We start from the raw sequence: 12,526 nt of genomic DNA on the forward strand, positions 1-12,526 counted from the left end.
TACATGCCTCCAGCAACAGTGAGCTCACTTCCCCCCGAGGAGGCAGGACGGCTGTGGCTGTGACAAGATCCGTCCTGTGTGCTTCTGACCTGACTCCAGCCAGCTCTGCCTCCAGTGCTGGATCTGTCACCTGCCCGCCCTTGGATCCCCCAGGTCACAGACCCCAGGGTAAGGAGGAGCCGTCGAGGTCCCCCTACCCCACTCCCTCATTCTCCTGGGGACACTGAGGCCCAGAGAGGGATGCAGCACAGCAGAGTGACACAGGGAACCAGTGTCGCTGTGGGGTCAGACTCCCCTGTGGCTGAAACTCGGGGCTGAGGTCCCTCGGGCCCACCCTCTGCTCCCTGCGATTCACCTGTCCGTTCCTTTCCCCGCTCCATTCAGTCAGCAAGATTTACTAAGGCCTGACCACGTTCTCAGCTCTGCGGACATGAGAGTGAGATGGCCAGGCTGACCACCTGTGGGCTCACAGCTGGAGGGGGGTGATGCCCATAGTGAGGGCTTTGGGGTAGGGACCGTGAGGACACCCGGAGAGGGAGGCTACGGAGGGGCCCTGAGCTGAGCTCTGGCAGAGGGATTCCTAGTGGAGAGAGCATGGTACCTTCTAGAACCTTCCAGAAGACCCAGTAGTGGAAGCGTGGGAGGATGCCGGTAGGAGGTGAGGTCACGTGAGGAAGCCCAGGTGGCATACGGAAGCCAATGGAGCTGGCGGAACAAGCCGGTCTGAGTTTCAAGCCAGGAGCACGGCCACGTTGGCATCGGTGGAGGCCCTGTGGCTCTGCGGGGTCCCTGCAGGTGGAGAGATGGGCCATGGGCAGGGCAGGGGTGGATGGGTGGGTGAGTGGCTCCTCCCCGAGATGGGGCAGCCCAGCGGAGGCCCAGACCTGTGGGGCGTGTTCAGGAGAGGTGGGAAGGCCAGAGCTGGCCGCAGCGGGACACCACCTACTGACGACCTCCCCAGAGTGAACACATGTGCTCTGCAGGCCCCTCCCATCTGATGCCCCCTTCCCTGGCCAGCGAGGCAGTATCCCTCTGGGGCCGGGCAGGAGAGGCCTGGGCGGGGGACCAAGGCTGGGCAGAGCAGACGGGCTCCTGTCCAGGCCAGCAGAGGCCGCGTGTCGTGGGCAGTGGCCTCCTTCCTACTGTGCTTGGTTGGTGGAGCTGGGGGCCCAGCCTCACCCCATGGGCTCCCCCAGACATGTGCAGGGCTCAGCTGGGGAACAGACACTGAGTCCGACTCTGGGAGTTGGGCTGCAGCTGAGACCCTGCCTGCTCCTGTCTACCGAGCTGGTGCCCAGGTTGCCAGGCACCACAATGACGGATGTGTACCTTGACAGCAACCTTCGGCCTACTCCCACTCTACGGATAAAGCAACAGAGGCTCAGAGAGGGAAAGGACTCCAGGTCGCACAGCCCCAAGGAGGCAGAGTGGGGCTCTGAGGCCAGCACAGAGCGTGCACCCAGGCAGTGCGCCAGCTGCCTCTAGAGTGCCCGGCTGGGCCTTTCCAGCCCCTGGGGAGGCGTGGGCGGGAGACAGCTGCTGCCCACGAGCAGTGGGGGCCTCAGTGCTGAGGGCAGCAGCACAGGGATGGAGTCACAGAGGCAGGAGCTGAGGCCGGGGCCAAGCGGGGACTCGCAGGACACGCACTGGGCCTTTGGCCAGAGGTGGCCTCCTTGGGGGCGTGGGCCTTCTGGGCTTCCCGTTCCTGTGGCTGCTCAGGGCCCCTAGGGGCACAGGATGGAGGGGGCCCAGGACCCAGTCTCGGTCCTGCCCGTCCACAGGACACGAGGCCACAGAAGTCTCTACGCTTCCCTGGGCCCCACTTTTCCTACCTGTACACTGAGACAGTGCAGCAAGATGACATCCAGAGTCCCTGACAGCTATAGATTATTCTAGAGTGAGGACAAATAAATCAACTGCTCGCGTTCTCTGAGCCTGTGCTGTGTGCCAGGTGCTGACTGTGTGTTTCTCGAAAATCTCTCACTTTACTTCCTCGAGGCGGGAAGGAAGCTCTCACGGCAGTCTCCACCCGGGAGAGGAGGCCGAGGCTCCGGCAGGCGAGCGGCATCCTTGGAATCGCGCAGGTGCAACAGGGTGAGGCTGGATCCGAGCCTGCCCCTGCTGCCTTCCAATGAGGGTGCACGCAGCTCCCCACACGCGTGGGGAGTCACCCCCACAGGCCAAGGGCCAGCACTGAGTGCAGCGGGTTAAGATGCTGCCTGCGACGCCAGCATCCCATATGGGCAGGGGTTCGAGTCCCGGCTGCTCCACTTCAATCTGGTTCCCTGCTAATGTGCCTGCGAAGGTGGCAAGTGATGGTTCAAGTATCTTGGCCCCTAGCACCCACGTGGGAGACCCAGGTTGAGTTCCAGGCTCCTGGCTTTGTCCTGGCTGCTGTAGGCATTTGGAAAGTGAACCAGCAAATGGAAGATCTCTGTCTCTCTTTCTCTCTCTCTCTCCTCAACCTCCTTTCTGACGCTCTGCCTTTCAAACAAATATATAAATAAGTAAATCTTAGGAAAAAGAGAGCTCAGGCTGGTGGGGTTGGGGTACGGGGTACCGGGAGCATGGGAGGGAAAGTACAGTGGACGGGGTAGAAGTAGGTGGGAATAAGCAAATGTGCAACTCTGGCCGAGTCGCTTTAATCTCCTCCAGGATCAGTTTGTCCATCAGCAAAATGGGAGAATGACAGCCCACGCGTGAGGACAGCTTAAATGGGATGACATATTTAAAGTCGAAGGTGCAGAGCCCATTTGTTAAACGTGTGCCTAGATTCTGTCTCAGCTGCTCTCCCTGACAACCCTGGGCTCCAGGGGGAGGAGCACATTTCTCAGGCAAGGAATCTGAGCCCAGAGAGGGCCAGAGACATGCCCGAGGCCACACAGGGCCAGCGGCCGGGCCCAGCGGGTGAGCCCGCAGTGCCTCAGACATGGTTGCTCCCCTGGGGGTGGGGAGGCCCAAGGGCGCAGTATGTGGGATCCCAGCTGGCAAGGTCCCGGCTTAGTGGGGAATATATCTCCTCTGTGGGTCGCTGTGGCTTGAGTGACAGGCTTCGGCGAGTTTCCACTAAAGACTGGAACAGATTCGGGCCATTTCAGCGTGATTTCCCAGCACCATTGTCCAGGTCCTGCCGTGGATCATGGACGCGGGGGCCTCAGGCCGACAGATGAGGCCTCGGCTCCAGCCAGGACCTCTCAAGGGAAAGCCCTGCCCCGCCCCAGGCCCTGGATCAAGTAGGTCAAGCCTTGTCCTCACCCTCAACCTTGCCTGACATTCCACCATTAGAAAGTCATTGCTTCATTCCTCGGGTAGCCCTGATTTGATTTGATATTTATTAATTTTTATTTATTTGCAAGAGAGAAACAGAGACAAAGAGATGGATACAGGGATTTTCTATCCATTAGTTCACTCCCCAATGTCAAATGCACACTTGTCCCCAGTCCTGGTTTTAAAGGCCTTTACTCAGAAGGGAGAATGTTAGCCGGCGTGTGTGGGCTGTGCTGGGAGCCTCGGCGTCCCGGGCGCCTGGCGGGGTCTCCATCCATCTCCTTACCTTCTCGTACCTAAGAGGACTGAGCTGGAGAGGCTCTTGATTGAGTCCTGATCGGGTTGTACCCTCCCATTTTATTTATTGTTTTATATATTTATTTGAAAGGCAGAGTGACATAGAGGGAAAGACACACACATATACACACACACAGAGGAATCTTCCATCTGCTGGTTCACTCCCCAAATGGTTGCAACAGCTGGGGGCTGGGCCAGGCTGAAGTTCCAGGCTATACCTGGAACCCCACCCGGGTCTCTCATGTGGGTGGCAGGGACCCAAGCACGTGAACCATCCTCCGCTGCCTTCCCAGATTGCATTATCAGGGAGCGGGTCTGGAAGTGGAGCAGCTGGGACTTGAACTGGTGCTCTGAGAAGGGATGCATTGCAGGAGTGGCTTAACCCACTGTGCCACCATGCTGGGCCCTGAAATAAATCTTGGTGCCCAGCTCAAAGCAAGTGCTCAGAAGATGTTCATGCTTGTGGGCTCCGTGGCATCCTAGCCCCAGGTCTGCCCTTAGAGTGGTCAGCACTGCCCCCTCCATTATGGCAGTCACAGCCATGTGTGGCTGCTGAGCCCTGGAAATAGGGTGGACTGTGTAGACCTGGGCCACAAGTGTGAAACCCACAGCAGGCTTTGATGACTCAGTATGTAAAAAGGAAGGTAAAATATCTCGTCAACCACGTGCTCCAGGGGGCAGTTATTTGGTGCAATGGTTAAGACGCCGCTTGGAATGGTGGGCATCCCATAGCCGAGCCCCTGAGCTCAAGTCCTGGCTCTGCTTCCGAGTCCAGCTTCCTGCTAATGGACACCCTGGGTGGCACCAGCTGATGGCCGAGTCCCTGCTGCCCACATAGGAGGCCCTAATTGAGTTAGGGCCCCTGGCTTCGTCCTATATTGCAGGTGTTTGGGAGGAGAGATCTCTGTCTCTCTGTCTCTCTCTTTGCTTTTCAAATAAAGTAAAAAGAAATCAAAATTCAAAAACATGGGACTGGGGCTGGTGTGGTGGTGCAGCAGGTTAAGCTGCCACCTGCGATGCCAGTGTCCCTTAGGGGCATCTGTTCAAGTCCCGACGACTGCTCCGCTTCTGATCCAACTCCCTGCTAGTGCGCCTGAGAAAGCGGCAGAAGATGGTCCAAGTGCTTGGGCCCCTGAGCTCCACACGGGAGACCCTGACAGAGTTCCAGGCTCCTGGCCTCAGCTTGGTCCAGCTGTTGGGGTCATTTGGGAAGTGAATCAGTAGATGGAAGATCTCGCTCACTCACTTTCTCTCTGAGTCTTACTCTTTGTCACTCTGCCTTTCAAATAAAACAAGATTTAAATAAATAAATTTTGGATTCTAGATGGTGTCTTCCCTCCTCATTGTCCTTCTAGGCTGGAATCTCAAAGAAAAATCTCTGGGGGGCCGTCTGGGTCTCCATGGGTTAATAGCCTGGCAGAGGCAGGGGTGAGGCAGGAAGACACCCGCACTGCCCCTGGCTCCAGGCCTAGGCATGGCCCTCGGCCTGCACAAGGCCCGCCCGGGAGGCCTGGGAGCACTGGAGGAGGCAGAGGGCTGCTGAAGACTGTGTCTGCCCAGCGAGAGGACCTGGGTGTGCATCAGTGCTGGAGCAAGTGGCCGGGGGCTGCAGGTCCGTGTGACAGGTGTGTAGTCTGACTGTAGAAGCCACACACGGCTCCTGCTCCTGCCCAGCCCCCAGGGAACCAGTTACGGAGTGAGTCATCAGAGCAGAGTTCCTGCCCTGCCCCCAGCAGGCAGCTGGGGCAGGGGCTACCTCACCCCAGGAGGCTGCCTGGGCCCCACTCAAGGAACCTGTTGGAATCCTCACCGTGGCCTGAGATGCGTGGGGCGTGGGTAGAGCCCAGGTGCCCCTGCCCCGGGACCAGACTGAAAGGGACCCCTCCCCCACACCCTGGGAAGGGGCCTGGGCGCAGGCACAGTCTCCCCAGAGATTCTGAATCTCTCTGAAGACTGACAACTCTGTGTCCAGACCTCGCTGTACCCTGGGGCCCCCTGGGGGATTTTTCAAAAGCCTGATGTCCATTCCAGGACCTGACCCCCAAAACAATCATGTTCGAGTCTCAGACCTGAGCCAGCACCTGATCAGCCCTAGGAGCTCCCAGAAGGAAGTCTGGTGGGGAGGGAAAGTTGTGGGGCTCAGAGAGGGGCAGCAACTCACCCCAGGTCACACAGTGAGCTGGTGGCCAAGCCAGTCTGGGAGCACAGGTCTCTCTCTGCCCCTGGGCCCACTGCATTTATTTATTTATTTTTTGACAGGCAGAGTGGATAGTGAGAGAGAGAGAAGAGAGAAGGTCTTCCTTTTGCCGTTGGTTCACCCTCCAATGGCCGCTGCGGCTGGCGCACCACACTGATCCGAAGGCAGGAGCCAGGTGCTTCTCCTGGTCTCCCATGGGGTGCAGGGCCCAAGGACTTGGGCCATCCTCCACTGCACTCCTGGGCCACAGCAGAGAGCTGGCCTGGAAGAGGGGCAACCGGGACAGAATCCGGTGCCCCAACCGGGACTAGAACTCGGTGTGCCGGCGCTGCTAGGTGGAGGATTAGCCTGTTGAGCCACGGCGCCGGCCTGCATTTATTCTTGCAAACCAGAGGCAGGGAGTGGCACAGTGCTTCACTTTAATAATGCTGGAATCTGGTGCAGCCCGGGCCGCCGCAGCGATGGGGCGCGAGCCTCGATGGCCATTTGTGGAGCTGTATCCAAATCTTGGGCAGTAATTTAGGAAATTTAATTAAAGGGGGAGAAATAGGGACACTCCGCACTCCCTGCCTCCTGTTATAATGAGTGAAATACACCAGGCCGTAAAAGGAAATGCTGTCGGAGACGTAGCTTCGATGTTTTATCGCCAAGTTTTATTCGCTGATGTAAACGTAATCGCTGGAAACCGGAGCTCTATTAAAACACATATTTTTCACACATCCGGGGCCCTGCCTGCCCTCCGCCTCTCCCTCTGGGCTGCTTCGCCCACCTCCTGGGGTCAGCAGCGCGGCTCTCCGGCCGTGTCTATGCCAAGCCTGGGTTTCCCTGCCGGTTTCATACCTTCCCGTGGCAGATAAGACTTTAATAGAATTCCATTGCTCCTTGGAGCTCAGTAATGCATGCTGGAAATTAGGCGGCTACATACGAAAGCCATTGTTCCCCTTTATAAATGGGCTCCCTCGAAGCCGGGGACCGTGGGGTCTCCGATAAGCACTCGCGAAGGCTCGCTCCACATGTTACTGGTGTGTTAAAAGCTGCGAGCGCAGCTTACGTTGCTCATTGTTAGAGCCTGATACATTTAAGCAGTTTCTCATGAATCAGGCAGCTTAGGAGTTTCCCCCTCTTGGCATTGATAGATGAGCGAAAGGAAGCCATTTAGACGGCGCTGTACAGGCCCCGGCCCACACGGTAAATGATTTCCAATGCCTGGTTTAATTTATTTTTAAATGAAATTTGTTATTGATTCTGGATTAAAAGGACAAATCTTACGGCTGTTACCACTGACAGAGCCATGGCGCTCAAGTGACACCTCTCCAGGAGGGGAGCGAGTGCGGCCGCCCCGAGTCCGAGGAAGGGGCAGGCTCTTCTGGGAGCTTAGCTCAGGCACAAGAGGCAACACAACATTTTCTGCTGGGGGCGGGGCACGTTTTAAAAAAGATTTATTTATATTTATTTGAAAGGCAGAGTGATAGGGAAAGACAGCGATGGAGAGATCTTCCATCTACTGGCTCACTCCCCAAATGGCTTCAATGGCCAGGGCTGGGCCAGGATGAAACCAGGAACCTGGAGCTCCAGCCTCATCTCCCATGCAGGTGGCAGGGGTCCAAGTACTGGGGCCATCATCCCAGGCATCACAAATGAGAGCATTAGCGGGGGCTGGATGGAGAGTAGAGCATCTGGGACTCGAACCGGCATTCCAGTGTGGGAGGCAGGCACTGAAAGTGGCGGTTGAACCCCGCTGCACCACAATGCCATCCCCTTGGGGAACACTTTATTTTTTTAAGATTTATTTGTTTGAAAGGCATAGTTACACACACACAGAGAGAGAGACAGACACACAGAGAGAGACAGACAGACACAGAGACAGAAAGAGTTAGATCTTGCATATACTTGTTTACTCCCCAAATGGCCACCATTATGGGTGCTGGTTATAATCCCAGCTGCTCCACTGCTGATCCAGCTCCCTGCCAATGTACTTAGAAAAGCAGTGGAAGATGGCCTGAGTATTTGGAGCCCTGCCACCCACGTGGGAGAACCGGAAGAATTTCCTGGCTTCTGGCTTCAGCTTGGTCCAGTCCCAGCCATCGGGGCCATCTAGGGAATGAACCAGCAGATGGAAAATATCTCTCTATAACTCTGACTTTCAAATAAATGAATAAATCTTTAAGGAACAAAAATCCTCTTTGGGTGTGGGTGTTTGGCACCTGGTTTGAGTCCCAGCTCCTCCACTAGCAACCCAGCTTCCTGCTAATGTGCACCCTGGTGGCAGCAGACGGCGCCTCAAGTTTCTGGGTCCCTGCCATCCACGTGGAGACTGAAACTGAGTCCCAGGCTCCTGGCTTCAGCCTGACCCAGCCCTGGCTGTTGTAGGCATTTGGGCATTCCCAGTGGGTGAAAGATCTGTCTTTCAAATAAAATAAAAATGAATAAATAAAAAAAATTTTAGAAGGGCATCTTTCCAACTAAAGCATTTGACAGGATGTCCCTTTCTGAGCCTCACTTGTGTAGTGGAAACGGCAGGGATATCTACCTCCTGGCATCCACACGATTGCCAGATGCTTGGCTAGAGGGGATGGGAGACCACCTGTCCCAGAGCAGGCCCGGAGCAAAAGGCGTGACGCTCACCCACCCTTGTGAATTCCAGGAGGCTGCCTCCTGGGTTGTCTCTGGCTACCCTCTGCCTCACCTGGGCTCTCCATTTCCACACTGCCTGCCATTTACAGATGAGAGACAGAGTTACACAGGCTGGTGATTTGTCCTTTCACATCCAGCTCTGGCCTACCTCCCTGGGCAGCCTCGTGCAGGTTACCTCACCTCTCTGAGCTTTGGCTTCCTCTTCTGTAAGAGAAGGGAGGCAACACCATGGATCTCGGGAACTGTGTGGATTAGTTGAGATGGAGGACGCAATTGTGAGCTGTGTTGCAGCAACTACAAATGGGGCAGTGTGGTACAGTGGGAGGTCCCTGAGCTGTGAGACAGGCCTGAATCTAGTTTGTCATGATTAGCTGTGGGCTCAGAGGAAGTCACTCCCCATCTCTGGGTCTGGAAAGAAGATTGGCAGAAGTAGAGATGCACAGGTGTTACATGGGACCACAGGCTCTGGAATCAAACATGCAGCTGCTCTACCACTGCCTTGCTGTGTGACTTTGGGTAAGACACTTAACCTTTCTGAGCCTGTTGCTTATCTGTAGACTAACAGCAGCCATGGTCAGCAGTAGCAGGTATTTACTATGTGTCAGACACTGTTTTAAATGCTTTCCAGGGCTGGCTCCGTGACACAGTAGGTTAATCCTCCGCCTGCAGTGCCAGCATCCCATATGGGCGCCAGTTCTAGTCACTGCTGCTCCATTTCCAATCCAGCTCTCTGCTATGGCCTGGGAAAGCAGGGCCCCTGCAGCTGTATGGGATACCAGGAAGAAGCACCTGGCTCCTGGCTTTGGATTGGTGGAGCTCCAGCTGTTGCAGCCATCTGGGGAGTGAACCAACGGAAGGAAGACCTTTCTCTCTGAATCTCCCTCTCACTGTCTGTAACTCTACCTCTCAAATAAATAAATAAAATATTTTTTAAAAAAGAGCTTTCTGTAAAAAAAATGCTTTCCAGGTAGCAACTCCTTTAATCCTCACAGTAATGTTGTGAGAGAAGTACTATTGTCCTTATTTACAAACAAAGAAACCAAGACCAGAACATGGCTACCATGTGGCAGGAGCCAAAACTCGGGCATTGTGGCCCCAGAGCCCACATTTATAGTCACACCATGCTACCCTATGACCTGGCTGCTCTGAGGATGAAGTGGAATGATTATATTTGTAGCTCAGTGCTGCATACACAGTCATGGGCCAACAGGGGCTCAGAAAATGGGAGAAGGTAGTAGGTGTTTCCACCTGTGGGTGACAATAGGAGCTACATCTAGACAGAGGGGAAAGCAGGCATCAAGCGCAGGGGATGCACTGGGCAGGGCCATGACATTGCGAAGCTAAGGCACACCCAGGGAGGGAACAGTGACTGGAACAGAGTGTGTGCAGGAGGAGAGGCTGAGACCTTGAGTGCAAGGTAAAGGAGTTGGGGTTTCTCAAATAAACGTGGCCATTGGAGGGTTTTTTTTTTTTTGACAGGCAGAGTGCACAGTGAGAGAGAGAGAGAGAGAGAGAAAGGTCTTCCTTTGCCGTTGGTTCACCCTCCAATGGCCGCCACGGCCGGCGCATCTCGCTGATCTGAAGGCAGGAGCCAGGTGCTTCTCCTGGTCTCCCACGGGGTGTAGGGCCCAAGGACTTGGGCCATCCTCTACTGCACTCCCAGGCCACAGCAGAGAGCTGGCCTGGAAGAGGGGCAACCAGGACAGAATCCAGCACCCCAACCGGGACTAGAACCCAATGTGCCGGCGCCGCAGGTGGAGGATTAGCCTAGTGAGCCACAGCACCGGCCCTGGAGGGTTTTGAGAAGAGTTGTTACGTCATGAGATGTTTCGAAGCCTTCCAGTCCCTGGAGGTCTGTCCTTGAAAGGATCTTAGAAGTTACTAGGTTTAACCTTGTTCCAAATGTGGGGAGAGAAGATTCCTGGAGGTCAGCCATGCCAGTGGCAGTGCAGTCTGACCCACTCCCTGTGCAGCCCCCACGCAGCCCCTTGTTTACTCCGTAACCCTTGTCTTGGCCACACTCACTCCATCCTGTGGTTTAAGAGAAGAAAGCTCTGGGTTTGACCCCTGGCTCCCCTACCACCTGCAGCTGGGGCTGAGTCCTTCCCAGGCTCGGTGCTGCTGGGTGAGCTCAGAGCATCAGCTCTTCCTCTCTTTCCTGGGAGTGACGGTGCTCATTTTGTTGGGAGTGAGGCTCAGGTGAATTAATGAGTGAGAAAATGCTTGCATAGGGTCCAAGGCACCTGACCAGCTTGGAATAACCTAAGTACCGCTGCTGTGTGGGAAGAGTGAAGAGAAGCTAGTGAGGCAGAAACCGTCTCGGCCCAGCAGGATCTGTCCGCGGTGCTGAAACGCGGCTTGTGTAAGCGCGACGCTGGGGAATTGTCCTTAGTTTGGAAGGGCCTGGAGTGATGCTGGCGATCATGGGCCCCATCCAGTGTGCTGCCTGTCATAATAATGGAAGGAGGGAGGCGCAAGAGCCGAGTGAAGATAGCGAAGGAGGGGCAGCCACTGGGCACCATAGCTAAGGTGCCCACATCGCCTACCAGAGGGCCTGCAGGACCTGCTCTACGCCCGGCTCTGGCCTCCTACTAACACACACCTGAGAGGCAGCAAGCGATGGCTCAAGTACCTCGTCTCTGCCACCTATCTGAGAGGCCTGGATTGAGTTTCAGGCTCCTGGCTTTGGCCTGGACCAACCCCGACTGTTACTGTAGGCATTTGGAGAGTGAGCGGGTGATTGGGTGTTGTTTCTGTCTTTCAAAATAAATAAACAAATAACAAGAGAAAGCAGAGCAGCGGACATGCCCCTCGGCTTTAACCTCATTCTCAGACCGCGAAGTGAGACACTGGAACCACGGTGATCTGTCCGTGGTGCTGAACTCTGCCACACAGAGCAGGCTGGGCCGCTCTCCGCGGTACCGACAAGCTGGGCGTCAGCTGGCGCTGTCCGCCTGCTAGCACTGAACCCGCGGCGGACAAGGCCTCATCGGGAACTAGGCCTTCAGGAGGGCAAGGGAAGGCAGCAGGAGGGCCGCTGCCCGGGCGTCGGGGGCCGCGAGCCGTGGACTTTAGACAGGCTAATGGTCTGATTGAGGTGTTGCAGCATCTTTTAAATGGGGCCGCAGGTCTAGCCTTCTGTCTGTACTGAGGGTCGTCCCAACAGCCCGGGTAAAACGTCAGGGAAAGAATCAGAGGATCTCGTTGGATTCCTGCTCTTGGAGTGGCTCCATTCCCCCCTCCCGTGCGGGGCCAAGCATCTCAGCTAGCAGGAGCCTCGTCAGCTGGCCTGCCCTGCTTCCATTACGCAGACGCCAAAACTGAGTCCCAGAGAAAGGAGCAACAACAACAATTACTGAGCTGCTGCCGCATAAGCCGCTTCATGGTAAGCGCTTTGCATACACGACTTCTCAAAGCCTCACCACGCCCCCTGGAGGCAGCTACTGCTGTCCCCATTTCTCAGATGAAGACCTTGAGGTTCAGACAGGGACATGATCACAAAGGCTGTGGCAGAGCCATATAACCGGGTTCCTCCCCCTCACCTCCAGCCCCCCACCCCCTGGAGCCCGGCACCACCCTGATAGCAAAGTTGGGGCTCCCCTCGGGGCGCGCCAAGTGTGGCAGCAGGTGCACTGCCTTGTGCCCTGTCCCTGCCCAGTATTTATCTGTTTCCGAGCGGGCTGGATTATGCTCCGCGTGGAGCTGGTCCCCAGGGTGGCTTCCTCCACACCACGTTGCCCCACCCCCGCTCTCGGGCGGCGGAAAGTTGCGGGTACCGCTTTAAAAATCCCAGCCTGGGCAAAACTTTGATGATAAATCAAGCGGCGGATCCCTCCGCCGCCGCCTGCTCCAGGCGGGCGGGAGGGTGCGGCGGCGGCGCGAGCGGCGTGGCCTTCCGCGGAAGGGAAGAGTCCCGCAGTCGGAGGCGGCCGGCGGGGCGTGCGCTCGCTGCCCGCAGCCGGGGCCGGGCCGGATCGGCCGAGGGCTGGGGCCGGGGCTGGGCGGGGGCCACGCACCAGGAGCCGCAGCGGGAGCCGGGCAGCCAGGCCACCCAGGGCAGGGGACGGCGGGCGCGGGCTCTGCGGTCTCCCGAGCCCCAATGTGAGGCGGCGGCGCCCCCGGCCCGAGCGC

This window comes from Lepus europaeus, chromosome 10, assembly GCF_033115175.1.
Source record: "Lepus europaeus isolate LE1 chromosome 10, mLepTim1.pri, whole genome shotgun sequence".
Classification (NCBI taxonomy): domain Eukaryota; kingdom Metazoa; phylum Chordata; class Mammalia; order Lagomorpha; family Leporidae; genus Lepus; species Lepus europaeus.